The 20136-nt window shown below is 36.8% G+C and overlaps 1 protein-coding gene across 2 annotated transcripts in view; it reads right to left on the bottom strand.

Moving 5' to 3' along the window:
- The window catches only part of MEF2C (myocyte enhancer factor 2C), a 157045-nt gene extending 138720 nt beyond the window's left edge, over nucleotides 1-18325 (bottom strand). Inside the window, exons 1-3 of one of the 2 annotated variants that reach the window (XM_081089035.1) lie at nucleotides 18129-18325; nucleotides 15675-15707; nucleotides 2177-2263 (exon numbers count right to left, since the gene is read on the bottom strand). The gene's annotated coding sequence lies outside the window, so the exon portion shown is untranslated. The remainder of the gene's footprint in view (nucleotides 1-2176; nucleotides 2264-15674; nucleotides 15708-18128) is intronic. The other variant, XM_081089022.1, reaches the window with a different exon arrangement.
- Between the last annotated feature and the right edge of the window lie 1811 nt (nucleotides 18326-20136).

Genomic DNA, 20136 nt, shown 5'->3' on the forward strand with positions numbered 1-20136 from the left:
TGAAAGGGAAAGGTTGATTTTGCAGGCAAGTACGACTAGATCCGAACCATCCTCAGGCTTCTGGCTCATCACCATTGTGACTATCAGCACAGCTAAAATGAAACTCTAGCTTTTATTATAGGAAAGCATGGCAAACTGTCACAAAGCACCAGCCATCTGAGGCAGTATTAGTTCTTGCAGATTGGTATCTACAATATATTTGTTTGCCTGTTTGTTTTTCACCTAGTGAGTTTGCTACTACTATGCATTCATTTTAATAATATGGCAGAGGTAATCTGTATTAGGTTTTCATTTAAGGTACAACTTCTAAAAAATCCAAAATTGTAAAGGTGCACAGACATTTTGAATACTAAGATATGTCTATATATGGTAGTAAAAATGAAAGTTCATGTTTTCCAGATTCACAAACATCCTGACAAAGCAAACCATTTGCAGGAACATCTAAGTTTATTGCCAGGATGCCTGAAATTAATGTAATGAATCCTTAACATTACATTTCATATGAGCAAATAGACATAGGCAATTCAGGACTTTCAACCATACTATTTATGATGGGTCATATACATATTTTACATCATACACTTCAGTTTTATATTGTTTTTCTTCAAAGAGAAAATATCTTACCACCTAATATTTTTAAGAATCATTTCATAATAAATATTTTTAACAAACCCATAATTATCAATGATAGTACAAGCATTCAAAAGTATATATAACCTCACATGGTGGATAATTTGAAATTAATTTGGATCTGGAATGTATTACAATTGGCCTTTTAAAATATAAGCTATTCCCCTCAACAGATTTAGCTTAATTATGTGTGATCCTAATTTAATATTAGCATTAGTTTCTTTTCCATGAGCTTTTATACTTGAAGTGGAACAAAAGAGGTTGTATAGAAATATACAATAGAGTCATCTGGGATTTAAAATTATTCATTGGTAATCTACGAAGTGGTTAATCCAAAATGTGTTTTGTATTCTTCTTGAAATACTTCAGGATTTTTTAAAACAAAACAAAACACCAAAATCATCCTTATCCTTGCCGCCTAATGGCACTTGGCTAGGATCAGAATGTTTTCTGGTGAATGGAGAAGCTGGTGCTAGGTATTAGGAGGCCTGGATTCTCTGGTTCAAGATTGGAGCCTAATGAGTGTGTCTTTTCTGAGGTTCAGTCTGCTTATGTGTTAAATGAATTTTCCAGTCTCTTCCAGTTCTATGATTGCAAAATAGAAAATTCATATACCCTTTAAAGCCAATTGGAAACTTGTGGCCTATCCTGTTAGAAGGTGATACTTCCTTTAAGAAAAAATGGTGTCTGGAATTGATGTACTGTGTAAACCAGCTTTCCTCTCCCCACCCCCCATCACCAAATATTTCCTTCATTAAATAATTATCATGGGCTTTATTATACATTAAATATATTAACTTGTTTTTCCCACAAAAGAATTGTTTAACAATATAATTAAAATGCCACAGAAGTTAGAGAGAGCATGATGCTCAGGATATAACTCTAGAAAAAGCTGACTTCTAATTTCTGTCCAGGTTGCATACCATTTTACCCCACCCTGCTCTTTACTACTCCCCTGCATTAAATCAGCAGTCTACTAACACCTTGTGCATGGGGTCTGCCTGCCTTTAAGCATGGCCCACGCTGGGCGTAGCTCTTGTAGTGAGCTTAAAAAAAAATATTTTAAAGTAAGCTGGTCAGTTGCCACAGCAACCCACCCTAAAATGAAGAAAGGCTGTAGATTAATCTACCCGTCAAGATTATTCAGCTATATAGTATACTGTATAGTATTTAATTGTGCAGAATACTTTCAACACAAACATGATAATTGAATATAGAAGTGCAGAAAGTTATTAAAAGGTAGTAAGATACAAATTCCAAAAGCACTAAAATGTTATTTATTTTATAGTTAGAGATGACACACGTGACTTTCTCTGACATGGATTAATTGTAAAAGAGACTTGTGAGGCTAGGCCCTGAAAGGGGACATGAGCCTTAAGCAAAATGGCATGGTATTGCTTATAATATAAAGCATATAATAGTTGTATAGCTCTTTATCACTTTTAGATACATCTATGTCATAAATACCTAAAGACAAAGAGTTTGGCAGTTTTACCTCTACGTATTAACCTGGTGGGAGATGATATAACGAACGTTGAGCACTCACCACATACACATACAGTCATTTGCCTTCCATTCTTTACTTCATCTCTTCATAGAAGTTACTTCACAGTTTGCAACTCTTCTTTGGCACCTTAAAATGTGTAAGAACAAAATGATATATAGTTAAAAAATTTTTTTAAGAATGTTGATATTAAAGTACCTTTGCATAAATTTATTTCTAAAGCCTAATCTGTAGAACATTAATGTTAATTCTAGTATTAAACCAAATGAATGTGTAGTGAACATAAAGTAATGAAAATTATCATTAATCGTGGTAATACTTATGACCTTAAATATATGCAGTGCCAAATATCTAAATTTCAAAAATTCTTTCGGTACCGCTCTTTTGAATGCACAGTATACATCATATGGACTGCTGGTGGTTGAGAATCTGCAACATACAAAGGGTTTGTCATTCTAAGCCAAGGTTTAATCATATTTTCTATCTCATCTCTAAAGATCCTACATTCATTTTAATTTTATAACGGGTGAAGAATTACAAGGAAGACAGTCAAATCCATAATATCCCAAGCTGATAAAATTTGAGGTTGCAACTGAAGTTGCTGGAAGGGCTTGGTTTATATGTTGCCTAAAGGCCAATTTTAAATCCTTTGGGATTAGTGGTGTAGATTCAGTACCCTTGATGAATTCTATTATGAAGAATGCCTTTTCTTTCTAGGCTCTGTTTAACTGCATGAGCACAAATGCCCCTGTGTCCGAATCTGTTTGAAACTAGCTATCTTTGAGAACACAAATGAACTTTTTTTCCTTGGTGTCAGAAGGGGTCTAGTCCTCCCAACCTTGAGACATATCAGGCCATGCTGGTCAATATCCATCCTCTCATTTGTATTTGCCAGAAGACGTTTCACAGTGAAGTCATTAAGATTTATGAAGTCTCTATATTTGGTTTGACATCCTTAAGATTTATTTTTATTTTTTTAAGTTGCTTCAGAGTCAAGGAGAAATGAAGAATTTTGGACACTTTTATTTCAGGGGTGTTAGCTGAGTTTAAATCATTTAGGCTCAGGCCCACAGTGAGTTAGTCTCAGCTTGGTGATGGGGAGCAGTGCCAGGCGACCTGGTGAATTCTCTTTTTCCCCAGCTCTGTTTGGTTTGACAGTCTATTAAGTGGGAATCATTATATACATCTCCCCGGGCCTTTTCACCTTACAGAAATGCAACCTTCATGAAGCAATGTCTGAAAGATATGTTAAGGTTTTTAAAAAATGCCACCACAAATTATGATACATTTCTTCCTTTTCCTGGATCAGTATGCCCAAATAAGTCTTGATCTGTAATTTGCCCAAGAATGTGTGGCTGATTAAAAAGTTATTCATATGCACGGCTAAATTTAATGGACTTTACCTTTACTTATAAAATTGTTAAATGTTCATCGGAACATTGATTCTATCTCTTGAAATATCACAGAAACCTTCAATTCAAAGGACGGATTTTCATACTTCCTCTTTTAACTCTTTCTTCTAGATACCTCTCTCTGTGTGTGCCCTTTAATTTTTAAAGATCTTTATCCGGGGTGGGGCGGCATGGGGGAGGGAGGGGGGGGTCAAAAAACTCCACTTGCGTTTTGTGCCCACTTCTTTGTCTGGAAAGCAGAGGACTGGGATTCAGTCCCGACGGCCTCTTAAAGACCCAGACGGGGGGCGCCGCTGGTTTCAGCAGCTCACTTCGCTAAGTTATTGATTGCAGGCAACAGCAATCCCCCCGGAGGATTTGTGTGGAGAGGGAATCCGCGCTGGGTGGGCGGTCAGCAGGGGCGCACCAGTCACAACACCGTGCAATGATTACGGGTCCTCCCCTCGGCACCTACATACTCCTTCCTCTGCCCAGCGCCACTTCCCTGACCCCTTCTCCCTACTTTCCCCCGGGCGGACGGAGGTGAGGGGTGGGGGCGCCTCCAGGGAGTGCGTCTCTAGAGCTTGGAGGGGTGGGTGCGCCACGTGCTTGCGCTCCGGGCGAGGAGCGGGAGGGTTCGGGACCCTTCTGGGGGTTCTCTGGGCCCAGGCGCACTTCCAGGGGTTGCTGCCTTGGCGGCGGGTGTGTCCAGAGGGCGGATTTCACAGTTTGGGGAAACGCGGCCGTGGTTTGGTGAAGAGGCCGTGTGGCAGGTTCTGGGGAATGGAGGAGGGCGCAATGGTGGTGTTGGGGCTTTGGAAGCGGGCGGTGGTGCCAAGGGAGTTGCCCGACCGGTCTGGTTTGGGGATATTTCCCCGTAGGCCGGTTAAAGACGACTCCAAAGAGCCGGGCATGAGCTCCGAACGACGCGAGAGTGAACTCGCCCCCGCACCCAACACAAAGCGCTGGCACGCAGTGCGCGCTGGCGGCGCGAGCGGCTGGGAGTGCTCCGCGCCCTGCCAGCCTGGGACCCGGAGAGTGGCGCGCGGTACCGCTGTGCGGGTGCCCGCCCCCCCCCTCCCCCTTCAGCTAGTCCTGCACCAGCTAGCCTGGTTTTCCACCTGACAGACCAATAGGAAAGGGCGGGATCCCGGAGCCGGATTTTATAGCCCAAACTCTCAGGGTCTTCAGGATTATGGGAAAAACTAACAGCCAACTGCTGGCTCTAGTAGTTAAGTTGCCTGGGTGGATTTGTGCGCACTTTGGCTAGGGAAAGGCCACAAATGCAAGGAGAAATGGGATACTAGGGAGAACCCACCCTCACCCCCAACTTCCTTTCCCCCTTCCACTGAGAACAGTGCGGGGAGCTCTTGCAAAGATGCCATCACAGCCTGTGCTGTTCTTTGATCTGTGTGTGGAGCGGTACCAAGGGCACCAAGCATGGTGGCAAGATCAGTGCTCCAAAGGCATACACTCTACCGAATAAATCAGAGGCGTAAAATGTTTATAATCGTCATGTTCTTAAAGCTATGAGCTGCTACCCATTGTAGCTTAGAGCCACATGTAGCTTTTAAAATTTAAATGAATTAAAATTAAATAAATTTTAAAATTCAGTTTCTGAGTTACTTTAGCCACATATCAAGTGCTCAATAGCTACAGGTGGCTAATGCCTACCTTATCTGACAGCAGTGTTGACATCTCCATCTTTGCATAAAGTTCTATTGGAATGTGCTGCTACAGACCTTTAATTGCATTCTCTCTCTCTCTCTCTCTCTCTCTCTCTCTCTCTCTCTCTCTCTCTCTCTCCTGCTTTATGATAACAGTCACATTTTAGGACACTTGGCATTTGCATTTCTTGGCACTAATGTGAAAAGTTTTAAAGTCCAAATTTCAGTATCTTCCTGCTGAAAGAGATACTGGGAAACACTTAACACAAGCACCTAGTTTTCACAGGGAAGAGAAGTTGGGTCCATAAATTTGGAAATACAATAAAGTCACTGACAGAGTCTAGTATACTTTGTGCTAGACCAGGGCACATTGCCTGGGGTTGGCTAGGCAAATGAACTCTCAGAAAGGTGACCTGGTAGAAAATTTTAGATAGGAGTGCCCATTTACAAGAGAAAATACTTCTTAGCATTCCTCTAGGAAGAAATTCCATTTGGAAACACATTTGGTGGTGTCATTGAATCGCATAATGCCTTTTTAAAGAGACCAGTTGGGATAACTGTGCGCCTATTTATATTTAAGAAATTCTGAGGAGATGGAAGTACTTTTTAAAGTAAGAGCTAGAAAGCACTCTTAAGGTCAGGGAGGTGAGGTGTTTACATAAGGTGAGAATTGTCAGCAAAACAATCTTCTAATTCTATGAAGATAGTATCAGATACATTGATTATGCCTTAGACTGATATCGCTAGGGTGAAATTTGACCAGAAATGTTAATAATGTGAACAAAGCTTAATTATGAATTACAGTATCTGTGACATGTAAGGCAACAGGTTACATCTTAAAGATTTAGAGATAAAACATTAACTTTCTAACTTCAATGTTCTGTTTGGATGGTTGGTTTTTGCCATGATTATCCCCTATATTTTTTATTTGGGGGTGAAATTTTGGCATGAATTCTGGCTATATATGGCAATTAGCTTTGAAGTTAACCCTTAAAGTGTTCAGATAAGTGGACTCATGAATAATAACTAATTTTAAAATAGTAACAGTAATTTTTTTAAGCTTGGAGTTCCCCTGAATTGAAGCATATTTGAATTATTGTCTTTATTCCTCTTATTAACATTTCATGTGGTTCAAGATCGACAGGGTTCTTTCCATCCCCCCTGAAATCTAACCTAAGAGAAAATCATTTAGTTCAAGTGCTTGCGGACTTGCTAGAAGGCCTCAATCTCTCCTTGACTGACAATTGAAAGGCTGGTCTGCCTAGATAGAGGCTATGCGGCCAAAAACCAGTTGGCTCTATCATGTGGTAACTGTATGATTACACACAAGTTACTGAGCCTTTCTTTGACTCAGTTTCCTCATCTATAAAATGGAACATAAAGTACTACCCACAAACCATTGTTATGAGACTTAAACCAGCTACTCAATGTAGGCACAGGTCTGGGAAAGTTGTAAACTGCAGTAAAAGTTAGTCATTCTATTCTCATGCAAAGAAATTCTAGTTCTATATCATTAAGTCCCATATTCACCCATAATAGACCTGTCAGAACAGAAAAAGTTGGAGAAGTAGGTTGTTAGAAGTTTGAGAATTGGTTCAGGAGAACTGTTTGTTTCACCTTTAAGAAGTGGAGATCTCTTCAATCCTAAAGTTCCCTGATTTAATGGGTAGAGGTTGTCTCATTTACCTTTCACAGGCATGGTGCCTTCAGGACGCTTTTAGTCTCTCTCTCTCTCTCTCTCTCTCTCTCTCTCTCTCTCTCTCTCTCTCTCTCCCCCCCCCCCCCACTTGTTAGCTGCTTGGTTTTTGAAAAGGCACTGGAAACTCCAAGTCCATCCTATTTTCACCCTGGTTGACCTTTGGAATGCTGTTGTCAGCCAAGAAGACATTGATATCTTCAGTCTCCTGCTAACTTGAATTCTTTAGGGCAGAGCCTGCTCAGATTATCTCCTGATGTCATTCCAAATGTCTGATGGCCATCTATGGCAACGGGGCGACAGTGGCCTGCTGGGAAGGGAGAGTCCACGGAGTGCCTATGAGAGCATTCTGTGTGAGAGGGACCTGGAAGTAGTTATCTGTTGGATACATGATGAACATTACAGCTATGTTTAGGGACTGTTTGCCACTTTTTGAAAAACAGAGGGCATAGATATTTTGCTTTAAATAAAATTCACTTGGAATGTGTAGGATTCTTCTATCTGGTATTCATACTAACACTCCTCATTAAGAATACTAAGTTAAGACAAAGGAGTCCAGCAAGGAGATAATAAAGCCACTATGCTGCAAAATGTACCTTGTTTCCTCTAGCTCTACGTTATTTTTCAAATAATGGTATTTAACTTAGCTGGGAATTTACAAAATTACTTTTAAATATTTTATTTATAACCTAAAATTTTAAACCGAGCAAAATAATATAAAATTTTAATTTTTCAAGGAGGCAAGATCATGCATAGATTTATAAGTTTCCAATACATGCTAGATTTAAAAATAAGGAGATGCATAATTATATCCACATTCTAATTTATTAGGAATAGAAAGAATTAATTTTTATTATTTGGGATGAATTCTCTAAGTTATTTTGGACTATGGTGAGAATTAAAAGTAACATATAATAAGACTCTTAAATTTAAGTCAGTGATTAAAACTTTATCTTTTGCCAGTGTGTGCAGTTCACTGAGTCAAAAACCACAACGCAAAAGGTCTCATAGCCTATAGATGATTTTTAAAAACTAAATTTGTGGTTATTAAAATATTTCCATACCAATAATATTCATATTTGTAATGCAATGATACTTGCAGTATATGTGCAAAACAAATACTTCCATATTTAAATGTGGATTGAAAGAAATAATTTAAAGTGCCTAACAATTAATGGTCACTGTATTTGTCAGTGCTGTATTAATTGCTTTAATTAATTTAATAGTATTATATTAACTGATTTATAAATTTTATTTCTTCTTATTGAAACAACAATTTTTCAGACAGGTAATACTATTCTTCACATTTTACAGATTTTAAATACTAAAGCTTAGAGAGGTGATATTACCTTCCCTGGGTCACATAGCTTATACAACTGGGAGACAAAGGACATGACACCAGGTTTGTTTCCAATAGATGCTCTGAGCTCGATGCTATACTTCTTCCTTTACAGGTAGCTTTGCTCACTTATAGGGATGATGAGAGCAGGACATGATACAATTGATATTTTTTTTTCATCAGAAAGTATTTTAGAAATACCCATCTAAACCTATGTTATCTTTTTCAAGGTAGACACTTTAGGAAATTATTTGCTTATTTCAGTTATGTTGTCTTTGCACAAGTCAAATCTCCTTGGGATTTGCCATGCAGTCTTAAGACTAGTCTTATTGTTGGCAAGTCTTTATCGTTAGATGAATTCGTTGCTGAAACTAAATCCAAACCAAATGTAGGGAAGAAGGTGGTTGATAGCAACTATGGCGTCATTACAAAGCAGCTGATTATTTGCTCTCTGGTTTGTAAATGGACAGTAATTGTAGATACAAAAGGGGAATTTCAAGGGTATCCCTGATATGAATGTGTAGCCTTTAAGGAGATATTTTGGTAACACTCATAAAAGATCTGATGATTTTAAAAATTAAAAGTTATACATCATTTATGAATATTGTGGGAAATACTTTCTCAAAGAACATACAACAGGCAGGGATAAATCAGAGACCCTGACTTAGAATCCAGACTCAGACACAATAACAATTTGACCTTAATTTTCTACATGTCCTTATTGTAAAATGGGTAAATGGCAGTACCTACCCAGGATGATTATTTTAGTTGAGAGGAAGACAAAAATTGTACTTCTATAACCACTTAGTTCCTGGCATGTAGAAAACATTCAATAAATGGTAGCTATTTTTGTACTATTTTACTTCAGGGACTATATTTCTGAAAAACATCTCAATGTCTCAGTTATCTAACAATATTCTAGACGTTTTCTTTTCTATGAGCTTCATGCTTCAAAGTAGCTTTCATTTCATAAAAAAAAGCATTTATATTTGAAATCCTATATAACAAAAGGCTAATATGCAAATTGTCCCCATGGGAGTTTGACTGACTGGGAGTTCAACCGCTTGCTATGACATGTGCTGAACACCAGGGGGCAGCGTGGAAAGAAGAAAGGAAGGCCCCTGTTGGCAGCTGGAAGGCCCTGATTGGCGCTGATCATTGGCCAGACCTAGGGACCCTACCTGTGCATGAATTTCGTGCACTGGGCCTCTAGTAAGTATAATAAAAACATTTATAACATGTTGATTAAACCAATATATATTATTGAAAAAGTCTTGCACAATGGGACTACCAATTTATACTATCTCTATCAGTGTAATATCCTTGTTCATATAATATTTTTTAGAGAAATATTTGGATTTATATTTGCTTTTATCAGACTGTTAAAAATAATTATATATCCATTTCCCCAGAATAAGGCTAAAAGTTTTATCTTTTAGTTTCATCAGACATCTTCTAAATTGTTTATTGATTATATAATCTTATGCTTAAATTCAAGGAATCTTAGCAGAAATATATAGAATTAGTGGCTTCCTAGTAAACCTGAGTTTTTAATTCATTTTAAATCAATATCATCTGTAGGGTGTAGGCAAAATTGTAAGGTTGCTGGCGCTTGTCTTTGGGTCTCCAACTTCCCTAAACTCACCTTCAATTTGTCTGCTTTTTCTCTGGCATGCTCTATTTACCCAGCAGCAATTTTAAAAATCAATAATAGCTCTTTATTGAGTGGCTCTATCTCCTCACCCACAAGGTCCTTTCATTCCTCAGCAGCCTCTTTATGTTTCAGAATTGGCCTGGGCTCTGCTCGAGCAGAGGAGCCAGCCCCTCCAATAGCTTGCTTTATGATACCGAGCAACATGTTACTCCTTTCAATGAACTTTTCTTCAAGTTTTCTGAAAGATGTTCATAATTCAAAGGAGTATCCAGGACTACACAAATTCCACAAGTTCCAGCCTGTGTTGGTCAGAAGATGCTTTTAGGAGGAGACTTTCAGCATGTCTCAGGTACCCAACCCCACTCCCTTAGCCAACATATAGGTAAACCCTGGGTTCAAGTCCATGGGAAGCCTGGTTCTTACTTAAAGGAGAAATTTTATTGCTTTTGAAAAGTTGGGATTGGAAGATGAGCTTTCTATCAGCAAAATGTCATGATGCTCCTTGAAAATGTGTCTACGTATTATTTTAAAAATATTGTACACGTTAGCACCTTTTGTTCTACTCTCTATCTCCACTTTGCATAGGAGGCCCATAGTTGCTGCATGTTCCTTGTACCATAGCTACCACGTTGTCACTGAATCTCACTCTGTGTGCACTTCCTTCTGCCACTAGAGGTATCGTTAGTGATATTTCTCCAGAAACATCTTGAAGGAGATGTAAAAACCTTGTAAGGACAATATGTGTTGCTTCCTGGATGAAGAGAAGAATTTGGAAGAGTTTGGTAGAGGTTCAGGATTGGAGGGCCAAATGCATTCTGCCCTTTATCTCCTCTATGAAATCATTGATAAAGCCTGTTTCTATTTGCAAAGAAGAGGCACATAAATGAATCATTTCTCATGTTAGTAGAGCATTAAACCTGTAAATACAGAGTATCCATATCAAATGGAATGTACTTTATATTAAAAATCATTCCTTTGAGGAGATTCAAAAATGAAATATGCTTCTAAGTAAAATATTTTGAATATTATTTAGAGGGGGGTAAGACACATTCTATAATTTTCTTGTTTCTTTTGACCTCTTTTAGTAATAGCTAAATAGCTTATTAACAGGTTTATTCCCATATTTTCCAGTTCCTTCTTTTTTCCTTCCTTCATCTTTTCTGCTCCATCTCTTCATATTCAGTTGTAAATTTTCTATTTTCAGTTATAAACTCAGCAAAGTCACATATACACACACATGACTGGTTGGTTATTAATAATTACTCAGATTGTTTTTCACTGCTTTGGAAGTTACATTTTCTGTTTCAGACCATACGATATTATCAATTTTTTTTTCTATCTGAATTACTTCCAAATAAAACACTGTTAACAAAGAAGTTTATATCTAAACAATTGATATGTACTATAGACAATATAGTTATAGAAGAGTTTTTGTAACTATTTTTGTTATTAATCATAATCACTCTTTAATTACAATAATGATGATCTCACAGGGAATAAGACATGTGTTATGTTGTACATCAATTGTTTGTGAAGGATTTATGGTCACCTATCCACACATTCTCACCTCAATCTTATCCTATATAATAAAAAGCTAATATGCAAATTGTCCCCTCGACTGGGAGTTTGTCCAGGGGGCGGGGCCAGCTGGCCAACCTCCCATGGCCCTTCCCCCGTGCCACTCCTGTCTCCAATTGCCCCCCCCCATTGGGGGCAGGGCTGGCCGACCTCCTGCAGCCGCCCCACCCCTGTCAGCCTGGCCCCAATAGGCCCCCATTGGTGCAGGCTGGCTGGACCCCACCTGTGCACGAATTCGTGCACTGAGCCTCTAGTGTAGCTATAAGATTCTAGTTTGTGCAGCCTCTGGCCACAAAATAACTCCTGCACAGCAAAATAAAGCCTGTGGTCTCCCTTACATTATTGCTAATCTATAACCTCTTAAGCTCTCTAGGTCAGTGATGATTAAGTATTCTAAAACTTGAATGTGTATGGCATAATGACGTCTCGTAAGTACTGTCTATGTTGTTTTCTTATGACATTGTTGAAGAGTCAGTTCAAGCCACTTTTCATGCTTTAAGCTGCATTATTTAGTGCCCCAAACTCAGGTAGAACTTGAGAATGATTTTTGGCTTACAACTAGTATTGGGTGAACTTTATTATTCACCAGTCCACATAAAAATAATTTAATAAATGAAAGACTTAAGTGCTTGTTTTCTTGTTATTGTAGGGGAGAACCGACCCTCTTGAAGAAAAGGCGCTTGTGAGAACAGAACAATGTAGTGCAGAGAAGAGTTTATCAGAGTGCCCCAAATCCATTCAGAATGCAGGCCCCACCTCAGGCTACAGGCTGGGAGTCTGCAGTTTAACTAGCTCTTCAGGTGTTTCTTATATACATTTTGCTTGCAAGTCCCTGCCTTAGGGTAAGAGTAAGCATAAGATCTGCGAAGGCCTTCTAATTTAATAACCTCGACTTTCCCCCATTATTTGATTCTATTCTCTCAACTATTCTTAACAAGTTTCATAGAACTTTATATTAGTTACCACCTTTCGAAATAGAAAGAATGAGAGCTCAAAATGAATAACTCTTCCCACTGCCTGAATTGCTGCCTATAGTAAACAAGCAAATAGACATGCCACATATACAGGGTGTGGCAAAGGTAGGTTTACAGTTGTTTGTATGGGAAATAATGCAATAAATAATAATATAAGAATACACTCTGTGTTTTGTGTACTCAGAACCATATACCTACATTTGCCACACCCTGAATGCTGTCCACTGTCATTAGAAAACTGATTAACCAATATGGTGACCTAATTCTCTCAAATTTCTGAACAATTTTTAATCTTTACTTATCTGAGGAGTAGCTCTTTTCTTGGGTGGAATATGTTCCTTGAATCCCACGATCTCAGGAAAACCTATAGAGTGGGTTTCAGATCCAGGTATCTCTACCGTTAGTGACCGACAGACAGGTTCATGCTTCAGTGACTGCCGGCTACTTGTGAGCCTAGATTCTTTGCAACCAGGAGTAGCACTGTTCATCGGCTTTGCACTAAAGGGACTTTCTATCAATATAAATGTTCACTGCGATCTCAGTAATTCCCTCTGTCTGCCCAGCAATTATGAAGGGTCTTCACAACATGGCCATCCCAGACAACACGGTGATCCATGCTCCCAGCCTTTGAACCTCTCTTCATACCCAGCTGGTGCCATTAACCTCTCTTGAATCCAGATGTTTTTAACACTTCAGTTTAGGGGTTCTCTGATGCTTCTGTTTCTTATTACAACATTTGTTTTTTTTCTTACACGAACACATCATACTGGCTTACAGTGAGTGTGGTAAATATTTTTTTTTTGTAAAAATTTTTTTCTCCCATTTTATAAAACTAAAAACAGTAAGTGACCATCAAATCCTTTGTGTCAACTTAGCCCCGCAGAGCTATGTGTGGTAATATAATTTTGAAGGTGAGACTGTTCATGTTTTGTTACCAGGGTACCCAAGTGGGAAAAATATGGCCAGCTGGTTGGTAGTGTATTACAGAGTGATTTTGTTTTGCCCACTGATTTCACAGGCTAAATACTGTTGTTAGTTTTAATGATTTGAAATGCTGACATGGTGGGCTACTTATAGCAATAGGGAGAGGGTGAGGCATGCCATTGCAGGCTGAAAGCCGTCAATATGGTCTAGGATTCTTCTGGGACTTCACATGAAGCAGAGGAAATATATTTTATTGGATAACTTCCCTACGACTTACACTTAGCCCAGCAGAGTCTCGTCCATTCGGTAGCCTCACAGAGGTGACATGACTTTTTTCCAATCACAAAGCTACTAAGCAGTGAAACTGATTCTACGACTCTGAGCTGCCTGCTTCTGCTCCGGTGCTCTTTGGACAACACTCTTCAACTCTAGAGAAAATGTTTATGATCTTTCCAAGGCCAACGAGGGACAACTTATTCACTTTCACCAACACCCCATGGAGACGTAGGGAGATAACTGAATTTTTTAAAGGTCTTGTGATTTTGCCTATTTTGTTATGACACCCCTGTCTTTCACAATGGTTAGAAATGGATATTATTTACTCATTATTTTGCTTGCAATTGATTTACACACTGTTATTGGATATTGTTAAATTATTTGCTTATTAATGACTAATGGTGATTTGTACTAAATGTAGTGGAGTAAGCAAATATATTTGTAAATTTATATATATAATTTAGTTGCTAAACTGTTGGAGATTATTTTAGACTAATCTCTTGCAGGGAAAACCTATCCATAATTTTCTTCCATATTCTATATCAATGTTTTAAGCCGCCATGCCCCTTCCCCTTTTAAATTCATTTGCATGTCTGAGCTTTAAAGCAAATATTGCTGCGAAGTCCAGGGTTAAGATAAATTGTTTTAAATTCAGAACAAGGTAGATGTCTCCTACACAGTTTCTTTCCTGGAGGGTCAGAAAAGAATGAAATATTTACCGTGAATATATTTTCATGACCTGGACTGAATCAGTATGTTGTAGAGCATTATCAACAAATTCTATTATAGCAATATAAAATCTTTATTAATATCACTAAGAATTATTTGAATAAATATAAGATAGTTATATTAATACAGGATTATTGAGTCATAGAATTTCTGAGCTGTTAGGAAACACTTGCTGATGAGGCCTTTGCAGAGAGGTTGGTAGTTACACACACACACACACACACACGTTAGTTGTTGAGTCAATTATATGCACTATTTAATATATTCTGCACTTGAGTACTATACATAAGCTTGTGCTTTGGTATATTTGGTATTTTTAATTATTCACTAATATTTTTAAAAAAAATTTTAAATTTAAAAAACAACTTTTGATTCTTACATTCATCTTCTAAACATATATTGCCACCGATTTTTTTATTTCTGCCATTTTACCTACATCATCACATTTTCAGTTTAGAAATCAATATAAATGGCAAAGAGAATTTTTAAAAAAGAACATACCATACATATTTTAATGTGTTTATTCTCTCTTTTTTTTAAAAACACACTACATTTAATAATTTTAATATGCTCTGATAAAATTGTGTATTTCTCCAAGAAGCTATTAAGTTTAGTGACTGAAAACAGTTCTCCAAAGGAATGTAACTCACTTTAATTTTCCATGTTCTCTTTTTATTTATAGTTTGATAGTTCATATGTTTAAAGCCTAATAGAAAAAAAAATCACTGAATATGAAGTTGGGAGACAGACCCAAGTCTGCATCTACATTCTCATGTTGGTGACTAGGGAAAATTTCAAACACAGCTTCATTCTGTTTCATTTTCTTTGAAATGAGTAGTTGAAAGCTTCAAAGATGCCCTCCCACAACTCTAAGATTTCATGAGCCCCAAAGAAGATTTGGTTGAAAGAAATGTATCGGCATCATTACTTGGCTGCCCAGTATTTTCATGGACACACACTTGTTACATACATGTGAATTGCATGTAAGGAAATTAAGTCTTTGTAGGTCTGAGATGTGGATATCAACAGAAGTAGGATAAATAAGAACAGGAGGGGGAAATAAGTTAATCACAAAGGAAGAATGGTAGGTGGTTGATATGATTCCTCTTTTACTTCTTTATATCCACAGTCTAGTTATTCCTATTTGAAAACCTACTGGCACCAGGTATTATCAACAGGGATGAGTAATATGTAATTTTTATCTTTACTGGGTTACATTTGGCTCGAGGACAGTTGACAGCTGTCAGTCAGGTGGCTGGTCAGTGAGGAGATACATATAAAGCTGCCAAAATATTTTTGTTTCTTTACTTACAAGCAAGTCATTTTAGCTGGAAACTTCATTGTCCTGAAATTAAATAGATTGATACTCAGAATATAATTTATTGAAGCTAGTTGCTGGAGAATCTAGATTGTCTTTATGAATATATAAGGTAAACAAAATGCTTTTCAAAATTTAGAATAATTATTTTTTATCCATTTAAATAAGCTGGCCTTAAGATATGAAGATGTATTGCAAATAATGCTTAAAATGCGTATGTTTCCAAATTAACCTTTTAGGGCTCATATGAGTCATTGAAACTTTAAGCCACAATTTCTGACTAGGACTTATTAAAAGAAAGCATTCCTCTATATTGAAGGAGTTGGCATAGGTATTTTCATGACATGAAAGTTGGAAGTTTATCAGAAAAGGGCAAACATGTAGCTGCATGTCAAACTAGAAAGTAAAACTTCTTCTTATAATTAAAAGAAAAAACATGGAATTTTAGATTAAGCCCACAACTCAAGGTGTGGTTAAAATAATAAATAAGAAATTTTTGGGCTAAACCTACCATTGTTCCTAATAGATTCAGTCACGCTTCAATAATTCACAAGTGTCATGAAAATAGTTTGGAAGAAGTTTTTTATTGCTTATACTTGGGGTGGATTACCAATAGTATAATAATTATAGCCAACTGTACTATGCACATAAAACGTAACAAATATAATTCAGAAGTTGACTTAAGAGTGTATGTTCAGTTGTGTTGTATTTAGTTATTCTACAAGTGAGTGCTCTGAGTCTTTAGGAATATAGTATTTAACTGACCATATAATTGAAAAGAAATCATCAAGTGCATGGAGCACATACTCATTCTTTAAAGCACTAATGAAGTTATCTAAAGTATTTAGCAACCATGGTTACTCAGGTGCCAGAATCAATATAATGAAGAAAAATAGCACACAAAAAATACCACTTTGAAACTACAATATATTCTATATTAAAAATAAAATATGCTTTAATTTTCTGAACCATAGTCTACATATAATAATTTATAATGAAAATCATATTTGGGTTTTAATTTAAAAAACATGGGTTCATTAAGTGTAGATAAGATTATGTTTTTAAAATATTAAGTTTTTTGGTTAGGTGGAGCATTTCTGGTAATATTTTAAACGACAAATATTTCATAATTTTAAACAGCAATTGTCACTGTAAAAGAGTATAATACTTATAAATTTGTGGAATATCTGTGTCATCATTGAAAATTGTTTTAGATATAATGGTTATTTTCTAAAAAGTCAGATCTTGTTACTTTCCCAGTACACAACTATATGTTGAGCACGTAGATTGAAAATTATTTATGGGATTATCAGAATAAAATAATTGCCTCATACTATTAGTAATTTATATTGGTGATCCTTTCTCTTCTTAAGCACCAGTCCTACCCCCCACAGCCCAGAAAATTGATTTTATGCATAATAATTTATAGCATTTTTGATCAGTGTATGCTGTGTGTCTTTTACATTCATTAGCCCATGTTGCTTGTGAATATGGAATTTGGTTATTAAAATGGTTTCATATGTTTACTATGTATAGTCCCTAGCTTTGAGCTCCTTACTAGCTTAAATAAATGTTTTCAATTTGCTAAAATGCAACAATTTGTAGAGAAATGCTTGAAGCATAGTTAAAAGAATGAGTTCTTGAAATAAAATCACTTTTTAGAAATGTGTCTAACATGTGGTCTCATTTTTCCATCTTTTGCATTAATTAAAATCCTATTCTGAAAATAAAAATATTTTTGCCTAAACTTTTGAATTCACACAATAAAAATACCAAATATATAAACGTACTAATTTTGGAAATCAATGACGCAAAAACATGCTTTAGAACTGTCTTGGTTGTTATTTCAAAGAATTTTCTCTAAAGAAATTCTCTGTAAAGTAATGAGAAAATGTTGCTACTTTTAATAAATATTCTGTGCAATACATGTTTTTAAACAGTGTATTAAAAATAAAGTTAATTTAATGTTCTCCCTAATCATATTCCTATCACATGCACACACAAAAAGTACTAGCACATGAAATGTCTAAAAAGAGCATGCACCATTCATATTTTTATTTGGAGATTTATTTAAAAATATAACATTTTACTCATAATAGATGACAGAATTAGGAAAAAAGATGAAATGGTATTTGTGTTTATTTAAATAGTATACTATCATATATGTAATTAATTCTTCATCTTTCAGATGTTGAAGATAGTAATGAAAGAGACCAACATTAAAAACATAAAGTATTCCCTTCAAAAAACTTTTTTTAATCTAAAAAAATTCTCAAATGGTAACAGCTCCACTTTCTACACCGGGCAAACCCACTGTTGTGTTAGTTGGCTCTGATTCCAGTGGTCTCATCAGCTTTCTGAATGTAGGTACCACAGCAGTGCCTCTTCTAGGATAACAAAATCAACTTTTAGATATTAAAAAAATATATTTTGGCAATTGAAACTCACCAGTGCCTTTCTGCTTCTCCAGGAAGTTGTACCCGTCAGCACCTGCTGAGGGCTTTGTTGTCCAAACTCTGACAGGTAAAAAAATTCCTGTAGAATAAAGCCAGACCAGCTGGCTTTGAAGAGAAACCCCCCAGTTTGGGCTGCGTTTGCCTCCTCTCCTTTTCTATGAAGACCCAGGCTTTCCCCCCTTGATCGTCAGGCCGTAAGATGCGTGATCCCTGTGCACAAGTGTCTGGCAGGCCGAGGTGCACCTGCTCCTGTCACTCTGGAGTAAATTTAGCTGTAAAGGTATCACTGACAACCAGACCTTTGTCAGTGCTGGCAGAAGAACACAGAACTGCTTCCCTCCCCTCCCCCCTTCCAGGCCCCTAGGCTGCTAGTTCAAAAGGAAAATATCAAATCGGAAGTCTATCCAAAAATCAGTCCCAAAAGAAATGAGATTGCTTTCATATGGTCAAAAAGTACGTTTTCTGATTTCATACAGGCTTCGAAATTACATTTCCAAGAATAATCTTGGAACAAGACAAGTTTTTGTTCAATTAATTGTGGCTGGAAACTTTTTAATGGAAACATACCCCACACTTCCTTCATTTCAGGTTATTAAATTGTGTTAAGCATTAAAGTTTGTTGCCATTTGTTCATTTCGATCCAAAGAAATATTAGAAGGTTAAAACTTATCACATAGGAGGATTAATCATGCTACCAAAATTAGAAAGCATGTAGTTCTGAGAGATCGAAAGTCAAAATTGTATGCGCATAGCATTTAAACTATTGGGAATCTAGGATCCCACTACAACATTTAAAATGGCAGCTAATGTCTGAGGGGGTTTGGGAGCTGGCTAAGGCTAGTGTTCTCTTACGCTTTGATTATGGTAAGGACATTTATCATTGATGTGAATTTTTTAAGGATTAATTTCTTTCCTGATAGTTTGAAAACAATTCCTTTTGAAGGAAAGTAGAGAGGCAGGCAGTGTCCATTGATACGTCTGACATCAATAATAGTAGTCAAGATATTTAAGCAGCCCAAGGAGTAATGTTCTGAGCCAAAGAATTCTGAGCTTCTCTTTAATAATTACGATTTCTTAAGTGGTGTTAAAAAGAGTTGTACAAAGCACCAGTTCTATCATATTATCGCTGTTTATAAGGGTTGGGTGTGATGAGAAAAAGAAATCTGGGTCAAAAGAAAAAGCTTTGCAAAATAAACAAAGTTCCTATTTACTTACTATGTATAAACAGCTACTCACCAAACCTCATTTCCCCGCAGGGCACCACTTTCAGATAAAAACATAGACCTGAATGGCATCATCCAGTATCCAAGGAAACCATGGAAGTGCCTCTCTCCACTGTGTACTTCTCTTATTCAGAGTTTAAAAGCTAGCGGAGTACTGAATAAGTGAGTGCTTTTATTTAATAATTATATGGGAGGTACTTTTTAGGAGCCAGCTAAAAAGAAACAGGTTCTTGATTGCTACGTGCGTCATAACAAAACCCTTACGTTTTTATCATATTTCATGAAAGTATGCGTTTGGTCCCAACGTCTCCATCAATACTCATTCTTAGGCAGAAAACAGCTACTCAAGTCCTAATGAACTGAGAGTTTCAAACTTTCCCAAGACCCATTAGTGTTTGAGAAACAACATTTCAGAGGCCTTGTGCCAGGAGTATGTAGTTACCTAATTATAATAAAACTCCTTAAATTTTAAAAATAAGAAAAAATTGCCCAGAAACTATTTTATTGGTAAACATTGATAGCAATTTATTGGGTTTAGATTTTCTTAGGGAGTGAACAAGTGAACAAAGAGATGAACTTACGAATTTAAACAACGCAAAGAATCCTGAAAGCAAGTGTAATTTCCAAGATGCAATAAGCTGTTAGCAGAAAACATTGGGAAGTTGGCATATTATGTTTTCTTTTTTGTCTGTCCCCAAACGAATGTACATTTTTTGTAGCTAATTTCAAGGTTCTAATTAATTTTCAGAACTATGGAATCTGCTGTGGAAATTTAGT

The sequence above is a fragment of the Myotis nattereri genome (assembly GCF_964212035.1).
Source record: "Myotis nattereri genome assembly, chromosome: 4".
NCBI lineage: Eukaryota > Metazoa > Chordata > Mammalia > Chiroptera > Vespertilionidae > Myotis > Myotis nattereri.